Below are 24,332 nucleotides of genomic sequence, written 5' to 3' on the forward strand. Positions count from 1 at the left end.
TATTTCTAGAATAACCTACTGGTCATGAGGTATAAGAATTTATAGAATTTTCTCTAAACCCAGGTATCTTCTATTTACATGATAGTCACAATATTTCAGTATTCAACCAACTCATTATAATAAAAAAATTATCTTACCTTTCCCTGTTTATTTTCTCATGAACACCACAGACCACATTAAACTCATTCCTGCCACAAGAACTCGTTGCCACTTACATAGAGAAGAGAATTTTTGATTATTTAAGTCAGGACTCACTTATAGTGTTCTCACTTGGTCTAGCAAACCATTTAAATATTCAATGTTATGTTCCTACTCTAACCACTTGTGGTAGCTATCAATAGCACAGCATGGAAAAGGGTTCTAAGGAAGAATCCAGGCTTAATAGGTTAGTACTTGATACTTAGCAACTTTTATCATGACTGCAAGAGGATCACTGGAGGCATGCCTGCTACAAATCTGCTGCAAACATCAATGCCAAAGTATCAAATATGTTACCTTGTTCCTAACAGTAAGGAAATATGAAAAACTTTGCTTAATGATAACACTAATATAAAAATATTTCATTTAAAAATAAGTTAAATTCCATTATCCCCACCCCATAATTGATAAAATAATTAGATATGCATTTGTCCACACATAAATTTATTTTATCAAATGTTTGAGTGAAAATTGTATGTAAGGCACTGTGCTAGTACTATAGAGAGTATAGGTAGTGGAAACAATCCTGTGCTCAAGTACAGAAAGTAAACCTGAAGATATGGCAGACACTGTATTGTGTTATATTCATACACTCAGATAGGACAAACATACAACCACATGAGACAGAAACTAAAAAACACCATAGCTGAAAAAAATTATTACAGGAGTTTGGAGTCAGAAAATTTAGAATAGTGTTGAATAAAATATTCAGACATAATAGTTAAAATAAATGAGTTTACCTAATATAGGAATGAGAGTGTGAGGGGGCACAATATGGAAAACCACCTGAAGCCTGAGGAGAAACATGTCAATAATGTCATGAATAGGAACACAGAGAACAGATTAAGTAGACGAAAGCGTGAAGCATTCCACGGGCATGTGGAATGAGGAAGGACAGCATGCCCAGTTTGATGCTGAGAGGTGTCTAGCTGTGCATCTTGAAGAAAGCTAACAGGGGGTTAAAGAGGAGTTTCTGGGAGAGGACAGCATGGGACACAGTGGTTTTCACTGCTGCTGAGAGATCTTAAGTGAACATACAGAGATATGATGAGCAAGAGCACATGTTCTTGTGGCCAGAGGACCAAAGGCAGCTTGTACCTGTAAGTGTTCCACTTAAGGAGAAACTGGATGTATCCAATATGTAAGTACGCAAATGACAAATATGCAAATGTTTATGAATGCTAACAAAATGTTACTTATTGGAATTTGGAGTCCCAGAAATTGATTCTTTAAATGTTTCAAAATGATCATAATGCATGCTTTGGTTTTTTGTTTTGTTTTTTTTAGTTTTCAGCACTGTATTAATTTTCTATTGCTATTGTAACAAATTGCCACAAACTTAGTAGCTTCAAACAATACAAATTTATTCTCTTACAGTTCTGCAAGTCAGAAGTCCAAAATGAGTCTCAAGAGACTGAAGCCAAGCTGAAGGCAGGGCTGGTTCCTTCTACAGAGTCAAGGAGAAAATCCATATCCTTGCCTTTACCCATTTCTAGAAGCCACCTACATTCCTTGGCAGGTGGTCCCTCCTCCATCATCAAAACCAGCCCCTAGTGTCTGGCTTCTGTCATCACAGTACCGTAATAATGCACTCTTGCTTTTAGTTCACATTTAACTAAAATCTTTATCAGTTGGGAAAAATAACTACCTATGTAACAGAGCATATCCAACTTAAGAAAACCAGAAAAGGTTTCACAGAGGAGACTTCTCTCCTATATTCTCCATCCTAAGAAACTGCTCTGATGTTTTTCTCATTTCTCCCCAAATATAAATATCCTCTGAATCACCCACTCTCTTCTGAGCTGCAACTCAAATATCTTGAAACCCTCCACCTGTGGGTAGAGATGTGGAAAGAGCTAGCCAGACGTTCTCCTCCTGCTACATTCCACATATGAGCTAATGGCATCACTTCTCTGCTGCCATTTTTAAATCACAGGGCTCTCCCTCGGCCTCTCAAAACCCACTGTCACTGTACCTCCATTTTGTCCCCTAGCTACAAATGCCCTTGCCAATAAACTGCTTCCCCTTACATAAAGCATTCTCCTTACATAAAGCATTCTCTCCAGATTCACACATTTCAGAGTATACGTGAACCCTTTAGTTCATGTCCATGTCTCCTTCATTCCCCAAAGTCCCTTCCCAGTAATTACCACTCTCATTCAAGTGAAAAAGTCTCTACCTCTCTAAGTGTGGTCCCATTTTTCTGTACATTCTCTAGAGGGCATTTGTGAGTGGTTTACACAGCATTTATTCCCCCTCTGCCCTTGCTAATTATATCCCAAATATTTTAATAGACACCTATGTTTCACTTATGCTACCTGTCTTTTGAAAAACTGACATTAGCTCTACCTCCAGAATTAGTGCATGCATTTACCTGGCCACAGTGACTGATTCAGGAACGATCCTATCAGAGCAAATCCCAGAACTTAGATTCAGTGGTTCTGGGAAATGGGTACTTTTTCTCCCACTAGAGACAAACTAGAAAGTATGGATTCTTCATTACTGCTGATAGCTACCTTGCCACCATGAGAAAAATCAGCCTAAAGAAAAGGCTAGGGCCTCCCTGGTGGTGCAGTGGTTGAGAGTCCACCTGCCGATGCAGGGGACAGGGGTTCGTGCCCCGGTCTGGGAAGATCCCACATACTGCGGAGCGGCTGGGCCCGTGAGCCATGGCCACTGAGCCTGCACATCCAGAGCCTGTGCTCCACAATGGGAGAGGCCACAACAGTGAGAGGCCCGTGTACCTCAAAAACAAAAACAAAAAAAGACTAACATATAAACAGAACATATAAAGAGAAGAGCCAAAGAAATAGAAAAAAAAAAAAAAAGTGGAGACAGCCCTGATTAAGCAGTTTCAGAAGCAACCCTACTTCTGGAATTTTGTTTGTTTTTTAAACAATATGAGATGGGTTTCCTGTTACATTCATGGATTTTGTCACCACTAGAAATTGCTGATTCTCAAATTGCTACTTTATGAAGCCTGTCCTCAGATGTTAGCCTTCTGTCCTTTCAGTTTCTTCATTTATACTTACAATATCTGATCAAAATATTAAATCCATTGACCACGTTTACTACACCTTCTCCTTCCTGTCTTCAGATATATGTTTTGTTTAGATATGGCCAACCATAGTGAGCAATCAATACATCAGTAAACAATCAATACATTATGTGGACGGCTTGATTGAATGATTGGTCTCCCTACCTTTAGTCTCACCCCTTCCCAAGTATGTATCACCTAGCAATTATTCTTTTTGTTTTTTCCAGAGTTCATAACATAAATGTGTCCTTATCATTCACCCACTGAAAATCTTCAATTACTCCCATTTTGTCCAGAGTTAGACCTTAGATATGGTCCACATTAAGCTCCTGATATTGTTGCTCCCCAAAGATTACCAGCTTCCAATGGGGATAGAGGAGGGCCATACCCTTTCTGACCCAAACCCACTGCTGGGACCTAACTAAAAATGTCAGCCCTACCTAAATATGGTCTAAAATAATGTACCAATACTAAATAACCATAATTCTCCATCATCAAAAATCTTAGAAAAGCCAAGTAATGATCTCCCCCTGCAACATCTAATCTGCTAAGAATTGTATTCAGTTCTAGACATTAAAACTGAAAGGGACATTAGCAAAACAAATGTTATACAGAGAGTAACCAGGATGGTGAAAAGTCAAGAAACCATGTGTCAAAGGAAAAAGAGAGTTTCTGTGCAGGGAGAGGACTTATGGGGAACATAATTGTTGTGTTCTGATATGTGGAAGAACAAAAGCTGCAAATCTCTTCTTCTTTGGAGGGCATAAAATGGTTAAATATTTACTCCTTTTGCAGTTTCTTTTTCTAACCATTTACTCTTATATGGAGTCACATCTTAGCTTCACATGAGACAAAACAATAATAATGTTTATCCAGACTCAGAAGAGGCTTATGTAAAAGCAAAGTTTTGTAAAGTATTGATCAAGTTAGTCTAGCTTGTGCTACAGCAACAAAGAACCCCTAAATTTCAATAGCATATCACACAAAACTTTATCTCTTATTCACATAACCTATCCAACACAGGTCACCAGGGGGCCTGCTCACTGTAGCACTCAGAGACCAAAGATGATAGAGGGTCTACTATCCCATGACACTGCCATCCAAACACCAGTCACCGAGGTCATTCAGGTAAGGAAACAGGGCTTGAATCACAAATTGGCTCCTAAATGCTTCTGCCTAGAAGTGATTCACATCATTTCCACTTAAATTTTATTGGCCAAAGCAATTCTATGGCCATATCTAATTTTAAGGAAATGGGGGCATAACACCCCCAAGTGACTAGAAGGAAAATAATGTCAGAAGTTTTGATAAGCACTTGCAACACTGACCATAACTCTAAGTAGGACTTAATCAGAGATCCAATCATCATTAAGAATATTATGGAAAAAGTTAGCTATCTAAGCCCCTGGAAACTCTAGGATTCTAGATTCCAAATTTGCCAGGAAGTTCCTTTAAGACCACGAATTTTGTTTCCTAGGGTCAAATAAATAACCCTGGATGTTGAAATTCCCCTAAAGTAAGAAAATCAGGATTGGTTCAAAATGGCGGAGTAGAAGGACGTGTGATCATTCACTCTTGCGAAAGCACCAGAATCACAACTAACTGCTGAACAATCGTCGACAGGAAGACACTGGAACTCACCAAAAAAGATACTCCACATAAAAAGACAAAGGAGAAGTTGCAGTGAGATGGTAGGAGGGGCACAATCACAATAAAATCAAATCCCATAACCGCTGGGTAGATGACTCACAAACTGGAGAACAATTATACCACAGAAGTCCAACCACTGGAGTGAAGGTTCTGAGCCCCATATCAGGCTTCTGAATCTGGGGATTCCAGAAACAGAAAGAGGAATTTCCAGAGAATCAGACTTTGAAGTTTAGTGGAATTTGATTGCAGAACTTCGAGAGGACTGGGGAAAACAGAGACTCCACTCTTGGAGGGCACACACAGAGCAGTGTGTACATAAGGACCCAGAAAGAAAGAGCAGTGACCTCATAGGAGACTGAACCAGACTTGCCTGCTAGTGTTGGAGGATCTCCTGCAGAGGCGGGGGGCAGTTGTGGCTCACCACGGGGAAAAGGACACTGGCAGCAGAATTACTGGGAAGTATTCCTTGTTGTGAACTCTCCCACAGTCTGCCATTAGCCCCACCAAAGAGCCTGTAGTCTCCGGTGCTGGGTCGCCTCAGGCCAAACAACCAACAGAGAGGGAACGCAGCCCCACTCATCAGCAGACAAGTGGATTAAAGTTTTACTGAGCTCTGCCTACCAGAGCAACACCCAGCTCTTCCTACCACCAGTCGCTCCCATCAGGAAGCTTGCACAAGCCTTTAGATAGCTGCATCCAGCAGAGGGCAGACAGCAGAAGAAAGAAGAACTACAATCCTGCCACCTGTGGAAAGAAAACCACATTCACAGAAAGCTAGACAAAATGAAAAGGCAAAGGACTATGTACCAGATGAAGGAACAGTATAAAACCCCAGAAAAACAACTAAATGAAGTAGAGATAGGCCACCTTCTAGAAAAAGAATTCAGAATAATGATAGTGAAGATGATCCAAGACCTCAAAGAAAGAATGGAGGCAAAGATTGAGAAGATGCAAGAAATGTTTAATAAAGACCTAGGAGAATTAAAGAACAAACAAACAGAGATGAACAATACAATAACTGAAATGAAACACACTAGAAGGAATCAAGAGCAAAATGACTGAGGAAGAAGAATGGATAAGTGACCTGGAAGACAAAATGGTGGAATTCACTTCCGTGGAACAGCATAAAGAAAAAAGAATGAAAAGAAATGAAAACAGCCTAAAAGACCTCTGGGACAACACTAAATGCACCAACATTTGCATTATAGGGGTCCCAGAAGGAGAAGAGAGAGGAAGGACCAGAGAAGATATTTGAAGAGATTATAGTCAAAAACTTCCCTAACATGGGAGAGGAAACAGCCACGCAAGTCCAGAAAGTGCAGAGAATCCCAGGCAGGATAAGCCCAAGGAGATACACACCGAGACAGGTAGTAATCAAATTGAAAAAAATTAAAGACAAAGAAAAATTATTAAAAGCAACAAGGGGAAAACAACAAATAATACACAAAGGAACTCCCGTAAGGTTAACAGCTGATTTCTCAGCAGAAACTCTACAAGCCAGAAGGGAGTGTCATGATATACTTAAAGTTATGAAAGGGAAGAACCTACAACCAAGATTACTGTACCCAGCAAGAATCTCATTCAGATTCGACTGAGAAATCAAAAGCTTTACAGACAAACAAAAGCTAAGAGAATTCAGCACCACCAAACCAGCTCTACAACAAATGCTAAAGGAGCTTCTCTAACTGGGAAACACAAGGGAAGAAAAGGTCCTACAAAAACAAATCCAAAACAATTAAGAGAATGGTAATAGGAACATACATATTGATAATTACCTTAAATGTGAATGGATTAAATGTTCCAACCAAAAGACACAGGCTCACTGAGTGGATCCAAAAACAAGACCCATATGTATGCTGTCAACATGAGACCCACTTCAGACCTAGGGACACATACAGACTGAAAGTGAGGGGATAAAAAAAGATATTCATACAAATTCAAATCAAAAGAAAGCTGGAGCAGCAATACTCATATCAGACAAAATAGACTTTAAAATAAAGAAAGTTAAAAGAGACAAGGAAGGACACTACATAATGATCAAGGGATCATCCAAGAAGAAGATATAACAATTATAAATATATATGCACCCAACATTGGAGAATCCCAATACATAAGGCAAATGATAACAGCTATAAAAGAGGAAACCAACAGTAACACAATAATAGTAGGGGACTTTAACACCTCACTTACACCAATGGACAAATAATCCAGACAGAAAATTAATAAGGAAACACAAGCTTTAAATGACACAATAGACCAGATAGATTTAATTGATATTTATAGAACATTCTACCCAAAAGTGGCAGAATACACTTTCTTCTCAAGTGCACATGGAACATTCTCCAGGATAGATCACATCTTAGGTCACAAATTAAGCCTTGGTTAATTTAAGAAAATTGAAATCATATCAAGCATCTTTTCCAAACATAATGCTATGAGATTAGAAATAAGTTACAGGGAAATAAATGTAAAAAACATAAAGACATGGAGGCTAAACAATACCTTACTAAATAACCAAGAGATCACTGAAGAAATCAAAGAGGAAATCACAAAGTACCTAGAGACAAATGACAATGAAAACACAGTGATCCAAAACCTATGGAATGCAGCAAAAGCAGTTCTAAGAGGGAAGTTTATAGCAATACAATCCTACCTCAAGAAACAAGAAAAATCTCAAATAAACAATATAAACATACACCTAGAGGAAAAAAAAAACAAAAAAACCCCCAAAGTTAGTAGAATGAAAGAAATCATAAAGATCAGAGGAGAAATAAATGGAAACAAAACAATAGCAAAGATGAATAAAACTAAAAGCTGGTTCTTTGGAAGATAAACAAAACTGATAAACCTTTAGCCAGACTCATCAAGAAAATGATGGCGAAGACTCAAATCAATAAAATTAGAAATGAAAAAGGAGAAGTTACAATGGACACAACAGGAATACAAAAAATCATAAGAGACTACTACAAGCAATTCTATGCCAATAAAATGGATGACCTGGAAGAAATGGACAAATTCTTAGAAAGGTAGAACCTTCTGAGACTGAACCAGGAGGAAATAGAAAATATCAACAGACCAATCACAAGTAATGAAATTGAACCTGTGATTAAAAATCTTCCAACAAACAAAAGCCCAGGACCAGATGGCTTCACAGATGAATTATGCACATTTAGAGAAGAGCTAACACCCATCCTTCTCAAACTCTTCCAAAAAACTGCAGAAGAAGGAACACTCCCAACATCATTCTACGAGGCCACCATCACCCTGATACCAAAATCAGACAAAGATACTACAAAAAAAGGAAATTACAGACCATTATCACTGATGAATATAGATGTAAAAATCCTCAACAAAATAGTAGCAAACAGAATCCAACAACACATTAAAAGGATCATACACCATGATCAAGTGAGATTTATCCCAGGGATGCAAGGATTCTTCAATATATGCAAATCAATCAGTGATACACCATATAAAAAACTGAAGGATAAAAACCATATGATCATCTCAATAGATGCAGAAAAAGCTTTCGAAAAATTCAACACCCATTTATGATAAAAACTCCCCAGAAAATAGGCAGAAAGGGAACCTACTTCAACGTAATAAAGGCCATATACCACAAACCCACAGCCAACATCATTCCCAATGGTGAAAAACTGGGAGCATTCCCTCTAAGATCAGGAATAAGACAAGTATGTCCACTCTCACCACTATGATTCAACATAGTTTGGGAAGTCCTACCCTCGGCAATCAGAGAAGAAAAAGAAATAAGAGGAATACAAATTGGAAAAGAAGAAGTAAAGCTGTCACTGTTTGCAGATGACATGATACTACACATGCAGAATCCAAAAGGTGCCACCAGAGAACTACTAGAGCTAATCAATGAATTTGGTAAAGTTGCAGGATACAAAATTAATGCACAGAAATCTCTTGCATTCCTATACACTAATGATGAAAAATCTGAAAGAGAAATTAAGGAAACACTCCCATTTACCACTGCCACATAAAGAATAAAATACCTAGAAATAAATCTACCTAAGGAGGTCAAAACCTGTACTTAGAAAACTACAAGACAGTGATGAAAGAAATTAAAGATGACACAAACAGATGGACAGATATACCATGTTCTTGGATTGGAAGAATCAACATTGTAAAAATGACTATACTACCCATAGAAATCTACAGATTCAATGCAATCCCTGTCAAACTACCAATGGCATTTTTTACAGAACTGGAACAAAAAATCTTAAAATGTGGGGCTTCCCTGGTGGCGCAGTGGTTGAGAGTCCACCTGCCGATGCAGGGGACACGGGTTCGTGCCCCGGTCCGGGAAGATCCCACATGCCACGGAGCGGCTGGCCCTGTGAGCCATGGCCGCTGGGCCTGCGCGTCCGGAGCCTGTGCTCCGCAACGGGAGAGGCCACAACAGTGAGAGGCCCGCATACCGCAAAAAAAAAAAAAAAAAAATCTTAAAATGTGTATGGAGACACAAAAGACCCCAAATAGGCAAAGCAATCTTGAGGGGAAAAAATGGAGCTGGAGGAATCAGATTCCTTGACTTCAGACTATGTTGCAGTGCTACAGTAATCAAGACTATATGGTACTGGCACAGAAACAGAAATATAGATCAATGGAACAGGATAGAAAGCCCAGAGATAAACTCACGCACCTATGGTCAACTAATCTATGGCAAAGGAGGCAAGAATATACAATGGAGAAAAGACAGCCTCTTCAATAAGTCGTGCTGGAAAAACTGGACAGCTACATGTAAAAGAATGAAATTAGAACACTCTCTAATACCATACACAAAAATAAACTCAAATTGGATTAAAGACCTAAATGTAAGACAGGACACTATAAAACTCTTAGAGCAAAGAACACATAGGAAGAACACTCTTTGACATAAATCACAGCAAGATCTTTTTTGACCCACCTCCTAGAGTAATGGAAATAAAAACAAAAATTAAAAAGTGTGACCTAATGAAACTTAAAAGCTTTTGCACAGCAAAGGAAACTGTAAACAAGACAAAAAGACAACTCTCAGAATGGGAGAAAATATTTGCAAATGAATCAACAGACAAAGGATTAATCTCCAAAATGTACAAGCAGTTCATGCAGCTCAATATCAAAAAACAAACAACCCAATCCAAAAATGGGCAGAAGACCTAAATAAACATTTCTCCAATGAAGACATACAGATGGCCAAAGGCACATGAAAAGCTGCTCAACATCACTAATTATTAGAGAAGTGCAAATCAAAACTACAATGAGGTATCACCTCACACTGGTCAGAAAGGCCATTATCAGAAAACCTACAAGGTAAAAATGCTGGACAGGGTGTAGAGAAAAGGGAACTCTCTTGCACTGTTGGTGGGAATGTAAATTGATACAGCCACTATGGAGAACAGTATGGAGGTTCCTTAAAAAATGAAAAATAGAACTACCATATGACCCAGCAATCCCACTACTGGGCATATACTCAGAGAAAAACATAATTCAAAAAGACACATGCACCCCAATGTTCACTGCAGCACTACTCACAATAGCCAGGTCATGGAAACAACCTAATTGACCATCGACAGATAAATGGATAAAGACGATGTGGTACATATATACAATGGAATATTACTCAGCCATAAAAAGAAACAAAACTGGGTCATTTGTAGAGATGTGGATGGACCTAGAGACTGTCATACAGAGTGAAGTAAGTCAGCAAAAGAAAAACAAATATCATATTTTAACACATGTATGTAGAATCTCAAAAAATGGTACAGATGAACCGGTTTGCAAGGCAGAAATAGAGACACAGATGTAGAGAACAAACGTATGGACACCAAGGAGGGAAAGCAGGGCAGGGGGTGATGGGATGAATTGGGAGATTGGGTTTGGCATATATATACTAATATGTATAGTAGAGATAACTAATAAGAACCTGCTGTATAAAAATAAATAAAAAAATTTTTTAAAAAGAAAATCACTGGGCTTCCCTGATGGCGCAGTGGTTGAGAGTCCGCCTGCCGATGCAGGGTACACAGGTTCGTGCCCTGGTCCAGGAAGATCCCACATGCCGTGGAGTGGCTGGGCCCATGAGCCATGGCCGCTGGGCCTGTGCGTCCAGAGCCTGTGCTCCGCAGCGGGAGAGGCCACAGAAGTGAGAGGCCCACGTACCGCAAAAAAAAAAAAAAGAAAAGAAAGAAAGAAAATCACTGTGCTCATTATTTAAATATACTGAGCTGAGCTTACAAAGACTTGGCTTTGAAGGGCTAAATATTGACAGGTCAACAGCTCTAACTCTGTTTGATAAGCTTGTTATGTTTCTTTTTTTCAAACATTGCTGCAAACATTTACATCTGACTTCTGCTTAGGAGTTGTTGACTTTCAGTAGAGGTGGAAAAGAATGATAGCTGATAACTGTTCTTTGTGTTCTACAGAATTTATTTTCAAGGTTTTGAGCTATTTTCCATATTTCTCTATAAAGTTGTAAACTTAGGGGGTGGGAGGAAGGCACAAGAGAGAGGGGATATGGGGATATATGGATACATATAGCTGATTCACTTTGTTATACAGCAGCAACTAACACAACATTGTAAAGCAATAATACCCCAATAAAGATGTAAAAAAAAAAAGTGTAAACTTAGCTAAATAGGTGGTATTAAATGTTGTCAGCTCTATTCTAGAGGCTTGACTGTGTCTTTCACTGTGTTAAGAGCCCCTTCTTACAGGTTTCGTTATATATACTACAGTCTTACTCGATTCATTTTCCTAAAGACATAGCTTAAATTGAGAGTAATTACCCAGCTCATTTTTGCTCATTTTAAAGCTGCTGTGTCCTCAATTTTTCTTTAAATTATGGATCAAATACGGAAAGCTAAATATTTTCAGTATCATAAATCTGGATCTATAGCTCTGGAAGGTGCCTTAAAGATCACCTAGTTAACTCCCTTGTTTTACATACAAAAAATTAATAACACCTAACATTTATTGCGAGTTTACCATGTTCTAGGCACTGGGCTAATGATTTCATATGTATTATCTCAATGAATCTTAACAATAGTCCAATGAGATGAGCACTGTTATTAACCCCATTTTACAGATGCATAAACTAAGATTAAGTATTGATCCACAGTTACTAGTTAGAAAGGGTAATTTTTTGTTTTCATTAAAACTCCTACCTGTCCACCCTCCCAGAGACTTTTCACTATTGGATTGGGGAGTGGGGGGACCCACAGGTACAACTCTAGATGTCCAGTTACTACATGGGATTCCCCATCACTTCAGGAACTTTATAATTATGCTGATTAAATAGAAATTCCCTCCCTTACAATGTGTATACGTGTACAAACACATACACACACCCTTGCCAATTATACCCATCTTGAATTAAACCTCAACAGTACTTAGAACATCCACTGTTACCTGCATACCCTTAGTTTTCAAATCTCAACTCTTGTTCATACCTCTCACCCAGGCATGTATCCTGTAAACATACAGGGAACATGTGGAAAAAATACTTTTTCCATATTTCCAATGTAAATATGGAAAAATACTCAACCTTAATTAGAAATTCAATTAGAAATAACAATGAGAAATATTTTCCCCTTATCTGATGGGCCACTACAGAAAAAAAATATTGGCAAATCCTACTATTGGCAAGCACATGGATAAATAAGAATATGCTCTCCTTCACTGTTCAATATTTTGTGAATTTAGCTCAGACTTTTTGACACTGAATCTTCCTTCGTTGCCCCATAGTACTTACAGATCAATTTGAGAAAAGGTGACAAGACAATAACAAATTCCAGAAAAGAAATTAGATGATCCAATGTATTAGATAATAAAGTGAAGGCTGGAGATATTCTGTAACATTACCTAATCTGGAAAAATGATAGGGAAGAGATACTAAAATTATTAGTCATCAAGGATTGGACCTCAGCCTCCCTTATTGAGAAGTATATGGAGTTGTTTGTAAAGTCGCTTTTGAAATAGTTTCCCCAATACTGATTGAAGCCTTTAAACTAATAATGCTTATCTCTGGATGAAAGGGATTTGTGTGACTTTTACATTTTTCTTTGTAGTTTTCAATATTGTTTAATTTTCCATTTCCATGACAGTACATTTTATAAAATCGACAAGGAGATTTAAGCACATGCAACCAGTTTATTGAATAAGCTGAACTCCACAGGGAGAAAGCAAAAGAGCAACTTTGTTCTTTCTTACCACTGCACCTGCAACTCTGTTCTGTGGATCTCATTTAAGGAGCTGTTACACACCTTGCATGGTTGGGACTCTCCTCCCATTGCTAGAGGTCTACCGCTTTAAGAACTGTCTGCCTTTGTCAACACAGGCTTCGAACCAGTCCTTCAGCATCCCCTCCTCAAACTCACTCCCACAAAGTTCCAGTCTCTGTCCGGCATAGGCACCTGTGTCAGGGCTCTCTCCAGTGATTCTGCATCAAATGCCCTCAGGTGCCCTTGTGAGAGACTCTCTCCACCCAGCCACACCAGAGCTACCCTCCACCGTCTAAAGGTGGGAAAGTTCTCCACTCTCAGCAGTGGTGCTGAAGTGGAAGAAGGCAGGGCACAGGAAAATATGCTCCCTACATTCCAAATTAGAGCCCTGAACTAACTCTCCAGTCAGTAGAAATTAATGGCGAAAGATTCTGTATCACTGAACTACAGACGCATCATAGGTTAAAGGCTTTGGCAGGCTGGGCTGGATGCATAACCTTTATTCATCACGCTATTTATTACTATCAGAAAACGTGTGAAGTTCAAAACAACTGACCTACAAATGACCCTTAGGAACATAAATCACCTGGAAACTGTAGACTGCTTTTACAACTATCTCCAGCCTGTCAGGTCCAATAGATTAGAGCCAAGATAGCAGCAGTGATTTACAGTCTTGGCCCTATTGCTGAACCACTTCCTAATTCATGGTTTTAGTCTTAAAATGAGAGGCATAATGTATCTGTTCCAGCTACAAGGTTGTTGAGATAATAAGTACAGCTATTTCTGAGCAAGTATGTCACAAAATTGACAATACTTGTGTGTTTACTATTTTTCCATATTATACATTATGGAATGTGCAACACATGTAATCAGTTATAGGGAAGTAGTTTCTGAGATTAATAGGGGTACCCGAAAAGTATCATGATAAACTCCTTTTTTTGCTTTTTACTTATTTTTTCTTAGTGAAATGTGTCTTTGTCTCTCTTAACCTATATAGTATATTATTTTTAGAGTCTTGGCATTACTCAAAGCCTGTCTAAGTTTAGGAGCACTAATTGAGTGTATGATGACACAGGTACAGCTTATGCATTTTAGAGAGCCTTAGAACTTGTCATTTCCCATGGTTTTCATAGTTCTGGAGGCTGGGGAAGCCCAAGATCAAAGTGCTAGCAGATTCAACGTCTGGTGAGAACCCACTTCCTGGTTCATAGTTGGCTGTCTTCTGGCTGTGACCTTCCATGGTGGAAGGGCTAGGAAGGTCTCTGAGGTCTTTTTTATAAAACCACTAATCCCATTCATACAGACTTCACTCTCATGACCTAAGCGTCCCCCAAAGGCCCTACTTCCTAATGCCATCACATTGAGCATTAGGATTTCAACATACGAGTTTGACAAGAAGACACAAGCATTCAGCCCATAGCAAAAAGATAATCCTAAAGTTTGCTGTTTTGTTGCCCTGTGGGCCAGTAACAATTTTATATCTAACCAAGCTATCTTATTCCAACATTCTTTTACTTTTTAATATCTTCCCTGATGGACTATATACATCCTTGTTCCATAAATGCTCTTGGAATCAGTTTTACCCTCATATTGGTTCTCTCATTAAATAATGAGTTGGGTAAAATCTCTGACAAGTATTCTCTCATATGTGCATGAAAGCCATGTCTTTAACTCACTGAAAATTATACTTTGATAAAAGTGAGAGAGGAAAAAAGTAAGCTTAGGCCTGAACACCTTATAAGCTTCAGGAAAAACTAACACTGGACATTTGCAATTGTCCTTCACTTCTGACCCAATAATTACTGCTTTTTACCACAGAGGAACATGACAGGCTTCCTACCCTCAAACACATCCCTTTTAGTTGCCATTGATTGGTTTATTTGTATGTTCCAAATGCTGTGTGAGGTATTTTGCTCTTAATATTTCTTTGAACAGTGTTTGGCACATGGTAGGCACTCAGTAAATATTTGTTGAATAAAAGAACCAGTTATCTCTAAAACGTATAACAGCCTGCAAGGTAGATTCTGTTATTCTCATTTTACAAATGAGAAATCTGATCACAGAAAGGATAACTGGCTTGGCTGGAGGCACAGTGAGTAAGCAGTAGAGCAAGGATTCAAATCCAGGTGTGATGGGCTCTGAAGCCCACTCTCTTTACACTGTGCCTGATGGAAACACAAGCCCCAAATGTGCCCTAATATTTCCATTTTCAATAAAGATCAACACAGATTCTCTGAATGTCAAAGCAAACAAACAAAAAAATACTAAACATAAGCCATTAAAATTACAGATTTTGAAACTAGGAGATCTCAATCTCCTTGACCACTTTCTCACATCCTCCCACATTCATTCTTCATCTTGACCTAGCTCTTTCGCAATAGTCCAATGGTCTTCAGGCTGAAGTATGGACACAAAGACTTTCTAGAGTATAAATAGGCTTAGATAGCAATAGGGTAAAAATACCCAGATCTAAACTTCCAAAAACTCATTCCTAAAGCTGACCTGCCTGCCAGCTCTAATATCTAACAATTATTCCTCCCTTTCTCGCCTTTCCCATTGCCCTTCTCCACCTTAAAAAAGAAAGCCATGCTCTCCCTTATCCTAAATTGTATTTTGGTGAGTTGTTCCAGGGTGCAAAAATCTTCAAGGTATCAAAAATAGGAACCAATTTAGAATGACACTTTCCTGAGGGAAAGACTCTTGAAAGTAAAGCCAAAAACCTTCAGAAAGATATTCAGGGGGACTTTGTTTCATCCAGGAGACGTACCCAAGACAAGTATCCATCTATTCATCCATGACTTGTTTTATCTATCTATCCACCCACCTACCTACCTAGCAATCAATCACTCATCTGTCAGTCAATTAACCTATCTCAGAATACAGAGGTGAGAAGAGTGTTAGATTCACAACCTATGAATTTTAAAATAAAATCAAACCTTTTCTGATGAAAAGTAACTCTGATTTGGCTGACTCGTTTCACAATGATACCTGATTTTCTGAAGGACATGCTCTATAAATTGAATAAGCTAAATCTACAGCTCTAAGATTTGGATAAAAATACATTTAATGTATGTATATTACATAAAATAAACCATAAAAAACAACTTTTACAACTATTTAATTTTATGATATTTAAATTTGTGTTAACATTTTTTAGATTTCCACTTTAAAAAGTGTCTGAGTGGCCACTTTTTCAAAATTCTTTGGAGAAGATGAGAACAAAAAGGCTTGGAGACAAGTGTCTAGTTCATCGCTTCAGATACTTGTTTATAAATGTCCCATTTACCTTGTCCCGTTGCATTTCACTCACACCCAGTTAGAAAACACCCACAATGTCCGCTCTCTCCTTGCCAAAGTTCAGGACTTGGGCACTGCTGGAGGAAAAAAAAAAACAAAACACATAATCATATTTGTGTCACTATAGTTTCATGGCCTTCAACTTGTACTAGGTCCTCCATGCTGTTTGGCAACTTATCTGTGTTTTTTTAGCTTTCTTTTATTTCCCACAGCTACCATCAGAAACATTTTTCAAGCTCCTCAAACTTCCAACTTCCACCCCCTCCTACCATCACTGTCAGCCCGCCAATGTGCTGTTTCTTGCCTAAGCCCAGCCCCACCCTGACCCTGGTACAGCTACCTTGGGACTCTGTCCTCTCTTGCCTCTTCAGGGTTCTTTTTTTTCTTTCAATTATCCAACCGCAAACCTGCTCCTCTTACTTCATCTTTAAGCTCTTCTTTTCATCTGCATTTGAACATACCCTGGTCTCACTCATTAAAACAAACTGACAAAAAAAAAAAAAAAATAGACCTTTCCCTAGATCCCTTAGCTATCCAGCATTACTACTATCTTGTTCGGCTTTCTTCACATTCAAACTTCCCTAAAGCAGTGTGTACGCTCTTGCTCTCTTTCTCCACATGCTCACCACCCACATACTTCTTACCTGTGAAGTGATTTCTGCCCTCCCCCTTCAAGGAAGCTGGCAAGATACTGACAGCCACCTTATTACTGAGTCTTGTCTTCAACTCACCACAGCATGGCCTCTGCTGAGCATTTCCTTTTCAAAATATTTTCTTTCCTTAGCTTCCTTGACACCACACTCTCTTGATGTACCTCTTAACTATCTGTTCATTTGTTCTCAGTCTCCCTGGCCAATTCCTCTTCCTCTGTCCATTTGTTAAAAACTTGTGTCTCTAAGGATCATGCTATAAGACTCTGAATGTTCACCATGAGCAACTGGATCAATTTCCAGGGTTTCTTTTCCACCCTTAGGCTGATGATCCTCAAATGTGTGTCTTTCGTTCAGATCTTTTTCTATAGTTTTAGTCTCACCTATGTAACTAGCTTCTACTCAGGTACCTAAAACTTAACATGCCTGAAACTGAACTTATATTTCTGTCTCATTTTGATCCTCCTTCCTCAGAAAATGGTACCATATAGCACATTGTGACTCAAACCTGGGAGTCACCCTGAACTCCTTGGTCTTTCACGTATATCATGCCCAACTGATTACCAAGATCTGGACATTCTTTCTCATAACAATCTTCTAAGTCTGCCCATATCACGTAATCCTCATGGCCACCTCTCTGCTTCAGGTTATGATTGCCTCTCACTAGACTGCTACAATCAGCCTTGAGTCCTCTCCATCTGTTTTTCACCCTACAACCAGTGACAGTGTTCTGACACAAGTCTAATTACGTAGTTCCTTTCCTTAAAAGCTTTCAATGGCTTCCCATCATTCTTGGCTCTTACTAGTCACCTACTCAATTACTATTTTAATTAAACTCTAAGGACACATTCTGAACTCCTTGCCATGGCTTCAAGGAGCTTCTGAAGTTGGCTTCTGCTCACCATGGCAGCTTCAGTTCACTCCACTCTTCACTCTGAAGGGTAACTAAAGTGCTTCCAGTTCCTAAATTTCACCAAGCTCTCCTGCCTAAAACATTCTTTCTGCCTCCCTCTGCTAGCAGGCTCCTATTTTAAATTAAGGTTTCAGCTGAGATGTTCTTCCTCTAGAAGGTGTTTCCTAATCCTGCAAATCTGGGTTTGATCCTTATCTTACATGCTTCTGTGATGTATTGTTCTTCATCCATTACAGAACTTACTCTATATTGATTTTTAACTCCTTACATGTCTATTTCTCCAAGAGCAGAGGGACATATGTATTATATAAGGCTAGGGTACTAGCCACTGCCAGGCATATAGTAGGCACTCAACAAACATTTACTTATTGAGTGAATGCATGAAACTACCAAACCTTTGCCCCCAAAACAAATCACATTACTTTTATGAATGGCTTATAAACCTGTTTAGTAACCAAATGTAAAGTATTCATCAAGTTCCCATGAAACCACAAGCTTCATGGAAAAAAATGCCAAGCTCCATCTCTCCAGCAATGGTAGCAAAACCTATATACTTATCCATATCTAAATAACTTGTCTGAGATCTGAAAGAGTCAAAGAAACTTAAATTTTCACTCTTTTATTAATTCATTCAACAATCAATGGTCACCTAACCCTGTCCTCATAAATCTTCAGTCTAGCACTTGCTCCATGAAATTCACTGAATCCTGGACAAAAGCTGAGCCATTTCCAGCTTTTCAAATTTTATTATTTTGCACCATCTAGGAGCAGCTGCTTTTATCCAAGTAGGAATGTTTTTTAAATAGCATTTTTTTTGTATGTCAGAGAACCAAAGTTGAAAATAAAATTGCATTTCTTAAAATGTCCATGATCCTGATCTTTTTCTCCTTTTCAGTTGTGCCAAAGGCATGAACTTTTATACCCCAAGCTCCAGTTAGGAAGATGATTTATTAAACAGACTTAAATGAAAGATGGCTTGTTGTGGATACACTTGGATTCACAGTCTATGCCTTGGGGCAGTTTTAGTACCAAATCTTTTAACTAATTCAGAAAGCAAAAACTTCTCTCATTATTTCAAGATAAATGCCTCAACCTTCAAGCTCTTGTCAGCCTACCATAAAAATATCAATAACTAAAACTGGAGATTCTGTTGTTCACATTTTCCTCTAAACCCTACAATGTTTGGAAAATGAACCAGTTACAAACTACCAACTAATGGTGTCTTTTTAGCACTTCTAGGTATCACTGTATCAAACTCTTTCCTTTCTTTATACTGATCCCTGTACAATATTATCACTCAGAAGTTATGCTGGAGAAGTTATTTTCAATTTTTTCATTAGGTTCATAAAATCTACTCAGAACAAGTTAAAAAGCCATAATAAAAAGATATATATTTCAATTTGATTTATAAAAAGTCCTAAGCTTGTGCTTCTGCAGAGAGAACAGAAAAATTACATGACTAGTTTTCTCAGTTTAGTCTCAGAATTTGCATATATTTATTTCATTTCCTTGATTTGGCCCTAATTAAAGAGGTCAGCCTGGGACTTCCCTGGTGGTGCAGTGGTTAAGAATCCGCCCACCAGTGCAAGGGACACGGGTTCGAGCCCTGGTCCGGGAAGATCCCACATGCCATGGAGCAACTAAGCCCGTGCGTCACAACTACTGAGCCTGCGCTCTAGAGCCTGTGAACCACAGCTATTGAGCCCACGCGCCATAACTACTGAAGCTCACACGCCTAGAGCCCATGCTCTGCAACAAGAGAAATCACCACAATAAGAAGCCTGTGCACCACAACAAAGAGTAGCCCCCACTTGCCACAACTAGAGAAAGCCCACGCACAACAATGAAGACACAATGCAGCCAAAAATAAATAAATAAATGTATTTAAAAAAAAAAAAAAAGAGGTCAGCCTGAAGAGTCAGCAATGCTAATATGTTGGGTCTTAAAGGGAACATATGCATATAATTGAAAGAAACAGGATGTCATTTTCTCATCATTGATGTGAATAGAGAAGATATTTCTCAATGATAGGGATCCCTTATAATGGGAAATAATTTGTACTGAACTCAGAAACTGTAGTGTTTTGCTTGGCTTCATTGATTGCATAAAGAAGCTCTTTATTCAGAACAGGTAGAGTTCAATGAATTGATATGGTCCAGAAACACATGAATATCTTTGCTCTGGTGAAAAGTAAATTTAAATTGTGAGAAAATTAGTTCCTTTCGGAGAATTCCCAAAATTCTTATTCCTGATCAATTTCAAAATCCATGTAGGTTTGGTCTTCTCATTTATTTCACAGAAAATGTAAATAATACTCTTCTTTTTATGTTACAAAAGAACAACATCCCAAATATCTAGATAAGGATATGTTTAAGTATACGTCACTTGTCTCTTTGTGTCTAAGAGAAATCATGTAAGCATTAAATAGCATATAAGTAATAAGCTCATCACCTATAGAAATGCCTTACATGCTGGAATTTAGAGAGCTTGGTAACTATACAGTCTTAATTACTGAAGATCACCAGTATTCTTTCAAACCAAAAGTTTTATCTCAAAAACATGTTGCTAGAATTAAATACCTAGTTTATACATAAACAGAAAAAAATAGGATGAACATACTTTAAAGCACAGAAAGACTCTGGCAGAAGTACAATTTATAGGTTCATATCAAAACTAAAATGAGAAGGGAGCAAGTATGAATCATTTATACAATTCATAGTAAATCACAAAAATGGTAAAAAGAAGTGGCAAATAAAAATAAAATGATTAATAAGTAAAATGTTTTCTCAGAGTAGTTCTGTTTTTTACATTGCTCTGTTATATCTCTAATGGCATGAAAATAGTTAGATATTTTGCAAAGGAAAAAGGAAGAAAACAGATCCAATATAAATAATTTAAATAAAGGGAGAATAGGGTGGTCAGCAGTCTTTACTTATTTTTTCCAAAGTTATTTAGATATCAAAGAAATTTAATTGTGGCTTAAATGCGCTTTAACTACAAAAAGCCAACAAGCAAGTATATTCTACATAATTATTCAGAGTCAGCAGAGACCAGGCAGCCAGAGACAAACGTAAAAACCACGGGAGCGACTAAATGGAACAGGGGAGCTTCCTCTTATTGAGTGGAGAGTGGCTTGGTTGCAGGGTTTCAAAAATCAAAAGAAAAAGAGGTAAGTATTCATGAGAGGCATAATAATGGGCCCCCAAAGATATCTACAGCCTAATCCTGAGAACCTGTGAATATGTTGCCTATTATATGGCAAAGGGGGATTAATGTCGCAGAAGAAGGCAGAAGAGGGGTTGTTTTGGAGTGATTTGATATGACAAAGACTTGACCATAGTTGCTGCCTTTGAAGATGGAGGAAGCGAGCCATGAGCCAAGGAGTGCAGATGGCTTTTGGAAACTGGAAAAGGCAAGAAAATGAATTCTCCCCCAAGAGCCTTCAGAAAGGAATGCAGAATTGCCAACACCTTGATTTTTGTTAACTGAGAATCATTTCAGACTGCTGACCTCCAGAACTATAAGATAATAAATTCATGTTGCTTTGTGCCACTAAATTTACAGTCATTTCTTAGCGCACCAATAGAAAACTAATACAGTACTTCACAGTAAAAACTATGATGGAAAGGATTCCCAAAAGGCAAAGAGGGATAAGTTCAAAATGCCATAGTAGAATAAAGATGAAGACAAGAAGTTTAGGAAATAGTAGATAGAGGGCCAAAACAAAAGAATTTATGAATATCAACAAAACTAACTTCTACCTGCAATAGCTAGAATAACAAAGGGCAGACTACAGTACTAAGGCCAAGTTCTTCAGAGTAAAGCAGTAAAGTGGAATATATTATACAATGTCCTTCACATGGCAAGCTTCAAGAGATATTTACTGATACATTGCTCTTGGAAAATAAGGAAAGCAAAGAGAAGGAAAGAAGTGAAACTAGAAATGGATAACATAAAGAAAATCATAAAGCAAATACGTATATACACACACACACATAGGGCATTGGGTTTTTTATGGTGTCTAGACTTAATTGGATTAAAAAAATGGCCAGAATAACATTAAAAGTTATGGACAAATCATATCCAAATCATTCAAATTAGCATATAATTCTATATTATTTGAAAGAAGAGATATTATATATACCATAACTTCTGAAAATGACTTCACAACAAACCACACTGTTTTCAGTCATGCCAGATGACTGAATGTAGGTTTTCTTGTACTTGTCCCTGCAGAGTCACATACTGTCACATGACATAATGAAAAATTTTGTGTGAATTGTTGATGAGAAAACATAAACCACCTTTGAGGATGTGACTTTTCTTCAGTTGAATATGGATTTTGAACCTCTCCTAATGCTGTGTTCAATAAGACCTAGCCGGAGTTGTTTTATGATTTCCAGAAGTCAGCCAATTAATGTTTGGAGAATTCTAAGTCATTATGTCTCTAGTTCTCACATCAAATACATTAGCTTCTAATTGAAGATAAACAAGAAATTCCATAGGAAATATTGAAGGATATGATGGGAGGTTTATGATGCTATTAAAAAGTAAAGTTCAAAATGTAATATGCAGAGCTGTTTTGGAACTGACCCCCCTATCCCAACTCCAGTCATGATGGTAACTTTTAAGAATATTGAATAAACAAAGGTGTGTTCCTATTGATTCTGTTTTCCATAAGTTTAAGAAAAGGATTTGAAAGTAATGCCAAAGCACACACTGATCTGGTTTTTTTAGACATGTTTATTAAAAGATTAAGCCATCAAGAAGATATTTTCTATCTAATTCTTCTTTTATTATCTAACATTTCTTTCTCAAACAAAAGAGAAACAGTAAAAAAAAATGGCTTCTTTAGCTTCTGCATTATTATTATTTCTGAGAGAACAGTGAGGTCTTAAGAGGACATCCAATAAAGTGTGACTTGAAAAAGAATAACCCATACAATCACAGATTAATGCTAGGAGATACCAGTAAGAACTCCTCTGTAATCACAAAATCCAAGCATCTCAGAGAGCGAAGAGCCCTTTGAAGTCCCTAGATGAAGTTCCAATGTAAAGCAAGAAATCCCACCACCACTTGCCAGACAGGCTGTCATCCGGCTCTCTAGTTGAATATCTTCAGTGAGACGAAGCTTGCCATCTCCCAAGCACCTACTATTCCACTGTTTGTTCCAGTTTAACTTCCACTCATACTCTCAGTTTTGTTTTCTAGTTGCCAAACCCATGTCTAATCCTATTTTCCATATTATGTCTTCAAATACTAGACACCAATATGATATGTCCCTCTTTAGTCATCTCCTTTCTAAAGCCAAGATGTATAGGGCAAGCTTATGTATACATGTCTATTATGTTGGACCCTCCTATATAATCTGATGATTACTTAGTACAATAACTCGTTAATGCATTCATCAAATGTGTGCTGAGTGACTACCAGCTTCCTGGCAAGGAAGAAAGACCAGATCCCTGTCCTCAAGAAGCCTAGATTCTAGTAAGTCAGACAATGAACAAATGAACAGGTAAATAAATAAGATTTAAAATAGCAGAAAGGAATATGTATTGATTAGGGAGATGATTTTTAAGATAAGACCTGAAGGATGAAAAAGAACTAGGCATGCAAAGAGCCAGGGAGGAGAACTTAATACCCTGAGATTAAAAAAAGAATTCAGGGCCTCCCTGGTGGCACAGTGGTTGAGAGTCCGCCTGCCGATGCAGGGGATACGGGTTCGTGCCCCGATCTGGGAGGATCCCATATGCCGCGGAGCGGCTGGGCCCGTGAGCCATGGCCGCTGAGCCTGCGCATCCGGAGCCTGTGCTCCGCAACGGGAGAGGCCACAACAGTGAGAGGCCCGCGTACGGCAAAAAAAAAAAAAAAAAAAAGAATTCAGTCTCTTCTAGATGCTCCATGTCAGCACGTCTAGAACATTAGTAGAAGAGAAGTTGAAGTGACAGAAACCAAAATTGGAGAAGCAGACCCAGACCATAGTATGGAGTTCGTATTTTATTCCATGTGCAATAGGAAGCTAGGTAAGAATTGTAAGCAGGAAAGATACGTAATCAATTTGTTATTTAAAATACCACTCTGGTGGCCTTGTGGAAAATGGATGAGGGCAGGGCAAGGGTAGAAACAGAAAGATGACTTAGGAGCCTCTTGAAATGAGAAATTATGGAGACATAGCTAAACATGGTAGCAGTAGAGAATGAGAGGTGTGGAAAGGTTTGAAGCATATGATTGGAGAAAGTACAGACAGATGTTTCTGATGGTGGACACAGATGATGAAGGAAGATGGAAAATGAAGGATGACTCCTGGGTTTCTAGTTTGAGTGACTCTGGATGGCAGATAAGAAGAGGTATCCAGGAAA

Source organism: Mesoplodon densirostris, chromosome 4, assembly GCF_025265405.1.
Source record: "Mesoplodon densirostris isolate mMesDen1 chromosome 4, mMesDen1 primary haplotype, whole genome shotgun sequence".
In the NCBI taxonomy this organism is placed as follows: domain Eukaryota; kingdom Metazoa; phylum Chordata; class Mammalia; order Artiodactyla; family Ziphiidae; genus Mesoplodon; species Mesoplodon densirostris.